Source organism: Lycium barbarum, chromosome 7 (genome assembly GCF_019175385.1).
Source record: "Lycium barbarum isolate Lr01 chromosome 7, ASM1917538v2, whole genome shotgun sequence".
Lineage (NCBI taxonomy): Eukaryota > Viridiplantae > Streptophyta > Magnoliopsida > Solanales > Solanaceae > Lycium > Lycium barbarum.
The window spans coordinates 7,713,428-7,721,882 of NC_083343.1; the positions used below are offsets into that span (position 1 = coordinate 7,713,428).

The window sequence follows — 8,455 nt, forward strand, 5'->3', positions numbered from 1 at the left end:
CACCTACCCGATCCAGCCCAACTACATGACTAGCCCATCACCCGCCAACTACCCGACCCGACCGGCCCATTTCCCCTACTTCATCAGCTGAGCCCATAATCTTTTCCCTAAACCTAATCCCTTCAACCCGCCGCCGCTCCTCCTTCTCTGCTCTCCCTGCTCTCTCCCTCTCTCTCCCCATTTCCTTGTCGTCTTCTCCTCTCTCTCCCCGCAAAGTCCAGCAAAAACCAAAGCACCCTTAGCCTTGCACAGACGCATCTTTCCATTTCCACACAAAACGTCTCTATGTCTGTTTCGTCTGAGTTTTCTATCGATTGACAGCTAAAGACGTTCCTTTTCTCACTTCAAACAAATCAAAACCTTCAAAGACCAGAGAAGGTCGGACCACTTTGAGTAAGGTCTGAATCAACCACGCGAAAGGACTTCAACGTTCAGATTTTGAACGGTCCATTTGACTCGAGTTTGAATATTTCGATTTCAAATCCCGCCCGAAAATCTCAAACCCTAAACATCGCCCATAAATACATCTCTAAGTTTCTTAGCCGAAAACAACTCAACACTGATTAGGAGAACCACTGAATACTTTACCATATTCAACATTTCCACTTTTTCACTACTGCTTTAAGTTTTAGTTTTGTTACAATTCGATTCTGTTTTCGGGGATTCACTGGAAATTATCATCGAGCCATAGCCTCACTATAAAAAAAAGAACAGCCAACATTACTCTATTTTCACTTTTTGGTTTGAAACTTTAGTTAATTTAAGCAGGTTCGGGTTGGTTTGAGTTCGAGCATAAATTCGAGGCCTCGACGCCCCAATTCACTGCACCAATAGAAGGTGAACAATCTTTCTTTAACTAGTTCAATTTCAGTTTTAGTAATTTAATAAGTGTTTATGTGTTCCCACATGTCTATCGTTTCAGTCAGTTTAGTTCGTTCACGTGTATTCTGTTATTAGTTAATGTGATTCTAATTAGTAGCTTGATAGGATTCCTGTATATCGGTGTTTAGTTAATGCCGTGGGTCCTACATTCCTGTTGCTTATCTATATAAGATGAATATGTATTCATACTTGTGGTCTTGTTTCTTAACCCTCTCGGATCCAACCATGTAGATTGAATAGTATAATGCTGGTGTTTGTTTGTCAAGTTGTAATGTGAATCAGTCCTGTTTAGGTTGTGTGTTCTTATTTGATGAGTTTAAGTATGTTTAAAGGGTCTTCGCGATTTGTTTCCATGTGGTATTGTTAGCCTAAACCTGTTTAATCAAGGATCAGCATGTAGTTAGGCATTTCAATTGATAGGTTGTCTATTTTGTTCTGGTTTAGGATACATTTAATTCAAACTCTGTTTAGTAGCATTTCTTTGCAATTCTGTTTAAGGAGTCAGTTCCTGTTATACAGTAGCAATAGCTTCAAATCCTATTTTGGTCAAATCCTTGCTCATTAATGTGGCTCAATATCTGATGGTAAATTGTATTGCTCGCATGTGTCTAAGGTTGTTTAAGATATCAGTTTTACTGTTTGTAGTCCTAGAATGAATCTGGAGCAAAACTTCATTAGCTACTGATAGGATTATATTTAGAAGTCCAATTTGTGTATTTTTCAGCATCATTGTGTTGTCTAAAAAAATAGAGTCTGATTCGATTGAGATAAGATGATTAGATGTTGTTTTATATTTCCATCAAGCTAGATATCTTTTAAAAGTACCTGGGTATTTCTGGCAATCTTAGTATTTTCATATGTGACTCAAATCCGTGAAGTACGCCTCTATGTTCGACTCTATTTTTATTGTTTGGAGGAATATGTTTGTTGTTGAGGCTAATGACTGTTGCGGTCTGGCCATTCGCTGCGGCCTTTAAGGGCAGATTGTTGCTGCAGTTTTAGCCCGAATATTGCTGAATGTTGGGCACTTTGAATTGATTTCTGTCATTAAGTCAAATGCCATATTCTTATCCAACTGAGCTGCATGTTTGAAATTAAAACCAGCGGTGTTCCTTTATGTTGCTACGTTACATTCCTTTTAAGTTTGTCTGTTGCTCCTTGTTTGTCTTCTGAATTAAGTGTCACTTCTTGGAGACAAAATTAGACTTGAACAACTACCTCTCCTCACTGCAGTCATTGGCCGTGTAAAAGTAGGTTTAAAATGTCCTATGAAACATCAAGTTACGTATTCTTGTTATTGTCAATTACAAGCGACAACGTTAATCTAATTATGTTTAGTCTTATTTATTGATTGTGTACTAATCCTTTCTTTCGTTCTTTTTTTGTGCATGACCTCCGCGTACGAGTCCGAAGGACTCTTCCTCCTCAGCATTCGGTGTTGACAAGATATTCTTCTCGTGTCCAGTCCATTCAAAGCAGTACCTAAAAATATTGTTGGGCCGAAGCCCAATAGCAGCAGCAGATCACAACAGCCCTAGAATGGGCCAAACCCGTTTAAAATTATTATTTTCGTGGCTTAATTTTGTTTGTGTATTTGACTGTTTTGACTAACACTTTATTTCATTTTTTAGATTTGGTGAACCTTAGCAGAATTAGTAGGTTAGTATGATGGGTAGTTAATTTAAAAGAGAAACTAATAATTAATTCCATAGTTCCATTTTCTTCTTTTATATTTTCTATAGCACCTATAATATTTATCTATATTAAAGCAATTGCTTTTCAAGGGCGTGAAGCCATGAACACATATTTTGAATTATGTTTCATTCTTACTATATTGGAAATCTTAAGGTATTACTGATACATAAACATGAACTCAAATATATTTCATAAACAACTCTTCAAGTTTGAATCAATCACGTATATCTTGTAGCTAGACGTAGTTAGTAAACATAACAAAAAGGAAAAAGAAAAATCCTATCTTGTCCGTACTCTTAAAACAAAATTAGTCAGGCCTCCCCTTTTGAGTTATTTTCAACTATGTTAAAACGTTACATATCCCGCGCTCTTTCAGTTTATAACTAAACTCTTTTATGTATATTATTATGACTAAACTCTTTTATGTATATTATTATAACTAAACTCTTTTATGTATATTATTATAACTAAATTCTTTTATGTATACTATTATTTCTTACAAGTCCTATTTTAAATAGCATTCTTATATATCTATCTATAACTTTATCAATACTTACAAAGCTATTTTCTTTTCTATAATATTATACTTACACTTAGCCTAATTAATTGTAAGCCTGGTCGGTTTACCATTATTAATGGAATTTAGAGGATGCCTAATACCATCCCTCTAGATTAGTTGAACCCGTACCTAGAATCATTTGGTTTCGTAGACTTTAAAATAAAATCAACTTTAGATAAGTACTTTAAATAACCTTAGGTGCCTTAATTCACCATAAATAATTAGGTGCCGACTCCTAACTTTAAATAACCCCGGAATTACCCGGATGTTGTAAACTATTTTTACTCCGGTTAAAATAGGACTCAACACATGTTTGGTTGATGAAATTAGAAGTTGAAAAATGGATGCTTTATGCTGACGGAGGAAGGAGATGGGGCATGCTCACAATGAACAGCTCGGAGTGTTTCAATGGATTCCTCAAATCTACTCGAGGACTACCTGTCACCACAATGGTAAGACTAACTTTCAAGTAGGTCGTGGACTGATTTGCGGATAGGACAAGGCAGGCCAGAGCCATATTAGTCGAGGACGGAACATGGATGCCAAAGCCCTACAAAAAGAAGAAGCACCATAGAAGAAAGGCAGAGGGTCACCAAATGACGGAGTATGACATCGTTCAACGAGTATATGAAGTTAGAACTGGTTACTACGACGGTAAAGGAGGAAACAAACATATCGTTACTGAGCATACAAAATCATGCACTTGTGGTAAGTGGCGAACGTACCACATGCTATGTTCTCATGCAGTCACGTGTTTTAAGAGAATGACCAGAAATGTAACTGATTATGTGGCAGAGGAATATAAGGTCGTAAAATACCTTGGAGCATATTCTGGCCACTTTCATCCCCTTGGTGATTAAGCTTATTGGCCAGCCGCACCATTTTCGATGGTTCCGAACAAGAAGCATATCCGTAAATTAGGAAAAAACAAGCTAACCCGTTATCACAATCAAATGGATGTTAGCGAAAAGACTTACTCTCGCAAGTGATAGACATGTAAGCAATTTGGGCATGATAAGCGTTCATGTGGGCAAAACTCCTGTGGTTGCAGCACATCTGGAAGTAGAAGAGTGTCTAGAACTTGATTTTTTTTTTTTAAGTCTATTGTAATTTAATGATGTATTTCGTTGCTAATGGAATGAAATATTTTTCAATTATTATGAACCTCTTGTATTGGATGAATTATTTTTAGATATTATATTTATTTTTGCACATTCAAAAGGTGCGGATTACACAATACAATAACAAAATAAAAAAGACATAAAATAAAAAAAAACAACCTAATACAAAGCAGAGTATTTTTTTCTTTTCTATCTTTCTTGAACCAAAAAAGTACTTTCATAGCTTTGGGAGTAAAACAAAAAAGATTAATCAAAACACTATAAAATATGACACTTAAACCTAAATATATCAAGTTTTTAAACGTACTTCGAAGCACTTTACAACCCCTAAAATGACGATCCAAATGTATATGTATATTTGATGTAGTGAGCTGATATTATTGTACACTAAAAAAATATTAAGTTCTATATAAAATATTTATATTCCGGTGTTTTGGAACATGACTAATCTTCGGTCAAAGTACGAAAAAAAAGCTTAATTTTGAGTTTGATTTCCAAAAAATAAAGGTTGGGGTCGGGGGGGAAAGAGGCTTCACGCACAGAATCTGTGTGTGAAAGGACCAAAGTGTAAATGTGCAAATTCTATGCGTGAAGCCCTTTCACTCACAGATTCTGTGCGTAAATCCTACTTTGGTTCCTTTTTTTTTTAAACGGGTTAGTTTGGTTCCAAAAAATATTTTTGGGTTAAAAAATTTCCGGACCGCATTTCTCGCCAAACCGTAAGCCTATAAAAGAGCATATGCAACACAACTTTAAAGCATCACCAAACATACTAATTATTAAGTCTCCCAAAATGCAATTCTTCAGCTTGTCTTCCATCTTCCTTTTTCTATCTTTTCTATTTTTGCTAAGGAAATGGAAGAACTCCAATAGCCAATCCAAAATATTGCCTCCAGGTCCATGGAAATTACCTTTATTTGGAAGGATGTTTCATATGGTTGGTAGACTTCCTCATCATGACCTTAGAGATTTAGCCAAAAAATATGGACCACTTATGCACCTTCAACTTGGTGAACTTTCTGCAGTTGTTGTTACTTCTCCTGATATGGCAAAAGAAGTACAAAAAACTCATGACACCGCGTTCGCATCTAGGCCTAAACTTTTGGCCCCGGAGATTGTATGTTACAACAGGTCTGACATTGCGTTTTGTCCTTTCGGTGATTACTGGAAACAAATGCGTAAAATTTGCGTCATAGAAGTACTGAGTGCCAAGAATGTCCGATCATTTAGCTCGATTAGACACGATGAAGTGCATCGTCTAGTTAATTTTATCCAGTCATCATCTGGTGAGCCGGTTAATTTTACTGAAAGGCTGTGTTTGTTCACAAGTTCCATGACATGTAGATCAGCATTTGGGAAAGTGTTCAAGGAACAGGAAAAATTTATACAACTAATCAAAGAAGTGATAGGCTTAGCTGGAGGGTTTGATGTGTCTGACATTTTCCCATCATTGAAGTTCCTCCATGTGCTTACTGGAATGCAGGGTAAAATTATGAATGCTCACCATAAGGTAGATGCAATTGTTGAGGATGTCATCAATCAGCACAAAAAGAACCTTGCAATTGGGAAAACTAATGGTGCCTTAGGAGGTGAAGATCTAATTGATGTCCTTCTAAGACTTGTGAATGAGGAAGGCCTTCAATTTCCTATCACCAACGACAACATCAAAGCTATTATCTTTGTAAGTATGGCATAATATCGTTCTATCTTATTCATATTAGTATGAATTTTTGGGTAGTTGGAGAGTTGATATAGTAATTAGTTTCCGAATGGGAAGAAAAAACTTTATTTCGTTGTTTCACACAATTAACAATAGTTGTGTGAAGTTTCTTTTTGTCTCACTAATTGGTGGATCCAAATCTTACACTTTTGGATCCACTAACTTGTGAGGGAAAAAAACACCTTACACAATTTGTATCAACTATATGAGACAAAATAAACTTTTTTCCGATAGGAGTAGCAATTTTGCTAACAAGAGTGTTACACATGAGTGAGCATTGGAGTTAAAAGGTTTATATACATTGATAGAAAGTTTTAAAAAGCATATAAAAAAATTTCATGATCATAAATTAAAAGCTGCTACCTAATATTATTTTAGAAAAACAAAAAAGTTAGCAATTTAAAACTTAAAAGTTCTTTTTCAGGTAGAGCAAAGGAAATGGTTTGGCTCATTTATGTCATCGAACTATAGGAAATGGCTCATTTATGCCATCGAACTATAGAAAATGGCTCATTTATGCCATTCATCAATATTTTGACTTATTTATGCCATCTCCCGTCACCAAAATTGACTCATCCATGTCATTTTTTATTAACGTCGGTTTTATAATACCAGATATGACACGTGGCCTCAAATTAGAAGTCTATGTCGTTTAATTAAACCAGCCCAATTTTAAATACCAAATTAATAAAAAATCCGACCCATACACCTTACCCACCCACAACCATAATCTAGTTGGAGGCCACGTGTCATATATGATATTGTAAAACCAGCTTTAATGAAATATGACATGGATGAGTCATTTTTATTAACGGGCGATGGCATAAATGAGTCAAATTATTGATGAGTGGCATAAATGAGCCATTTCCTATAGTTCGATGGCATAAATGAGACATTTCCTATAGTTCGATGGCATAAATGAGCCCAAGTATTGACGAGTGGCATAAATGAGCCATTTTCGATAGTTGGATGACATATTTGAGCCTTTTTCGTATTTTGAAAGCTAAAGTTATAAAAGGAAAATAGCACAGGGAGTGTAACTAATTAGTTATGTATCTTGGTCATAAATGCAGGACACGTTTACTACCGGAACAGAGACTTCATCGTCAATACTTGTGTGGGCTATGGTGAAAATGATGAAAAACCCAACTATACTGGCGAAGGCTCAAGCAGAAGTAAGGGAAGCATTCAAAGGAAAAGAAAATTTTGATGAAACTGATGTCGAGGAGTTGAAATACTTAAAGTTAGTCATTAAAGAAACTCTAAGACTCAATCCACCGGTTCCACTTTTGGTCCCAAGAGAATGTAGGGAAGAGACAGACATAAACGGCTACACTATCCTGTGAGGACAAAAGTTATGGTTAACGTTTGGGCATTGGGAAGAGATCCAAAATATTGGGATGACGAAGCAAGCTTTAAGCCAGAGAGATTTGAGCAGTGCTCTGTGGACTTTATTGGTAATAATTTTGAATATCTTCCCTTTGGTGGTGGAAGGAGGATTTGTCCCGGGATAAATTTTGGTCTAGCTAATGTTTATTTGCCGTTGGCTCAATTTCTATATTACTTCGACTGGAAACTCCCTACTGGAATGTAGCCAAAAGACTTGGACTTGTCTGAATTGGTTGGAGTAACTGCCGCCAGAAAAGATGACCTTTTCTTGGTTGTGACTCCTTATCAACCTCTTCCAGAATGATTTTCGACATTTTTTTTAAAAAATAAAAAGTTATACCAAGCCCCGCCATTGTCCTGTCTTTCTTTTAGTGTTTTCGATTTTATCTACATCTAATGCATGTATCTTTTATCATAAGAAATGTATCATGAGTACTGTTTCTCGAATAACATTTTCTGTGTATTTTAAATTTTGGAATAATGAAGCGAGGACACAATATCGCATCCCATTAAATTATAAGGAGGATATTATGCTATTATCTGTTATTTCCTGTGCTTTGATTATTCTATGTTATCTGTGTCGCTTGCGTTACTTCATTTCCATATCGCTTTGAATCTCTTAGCCGTATCTGACCTCTTTTTATGTTTTTATTGAGTCGAGGGTCTCTCGGAAACAGCCATCCTACCTTGGTAGGAGTAAGGTCTGCGTACACTCTATCCTCCCCAGACCCCACGTTGTGGGATTTCACTGGGTTGTTGTTGTTGTTGTTGTTGTTGAGGATAGAACAAACACATAATGAACCAACTTGACTGACTAGATTAATTCACTAAACATAATTACAAACTAGGAATTGCAATGTGTTGCTCCCAAACGCACACGCAAGTATACGTGATCGTACAAGTAATATAGGATTTAAAGTCCAGATATCGTACCCACAGAGACTTATGATTAACCGTTAACTAAATTAAACTAAAGCTAATTATCTAAACAAGAAATAAAATCCAAATTTATATTTATAAACTAAATAAAATTAAAAGAAAACAAATAATGAACTTCAACCAAGAAAGAGTGGATTTTTATCGGAGACG

General features: G+C 35.9%; 1 pseudogene; it reads left to right on the forward strand.

Annotated features, from left to right (window-relative positions):
- Positions 1 to 4,332: 4,332 nt before the first annotated feature.
- On the forward strand, positions 4,333 to 7,709 carry LOC132603058 (premnaspirodiene oxygenase-like; annotated as a pseudogene).
- Positions 7,710 to 8,455: the final 746 nt, after the last annotated feature.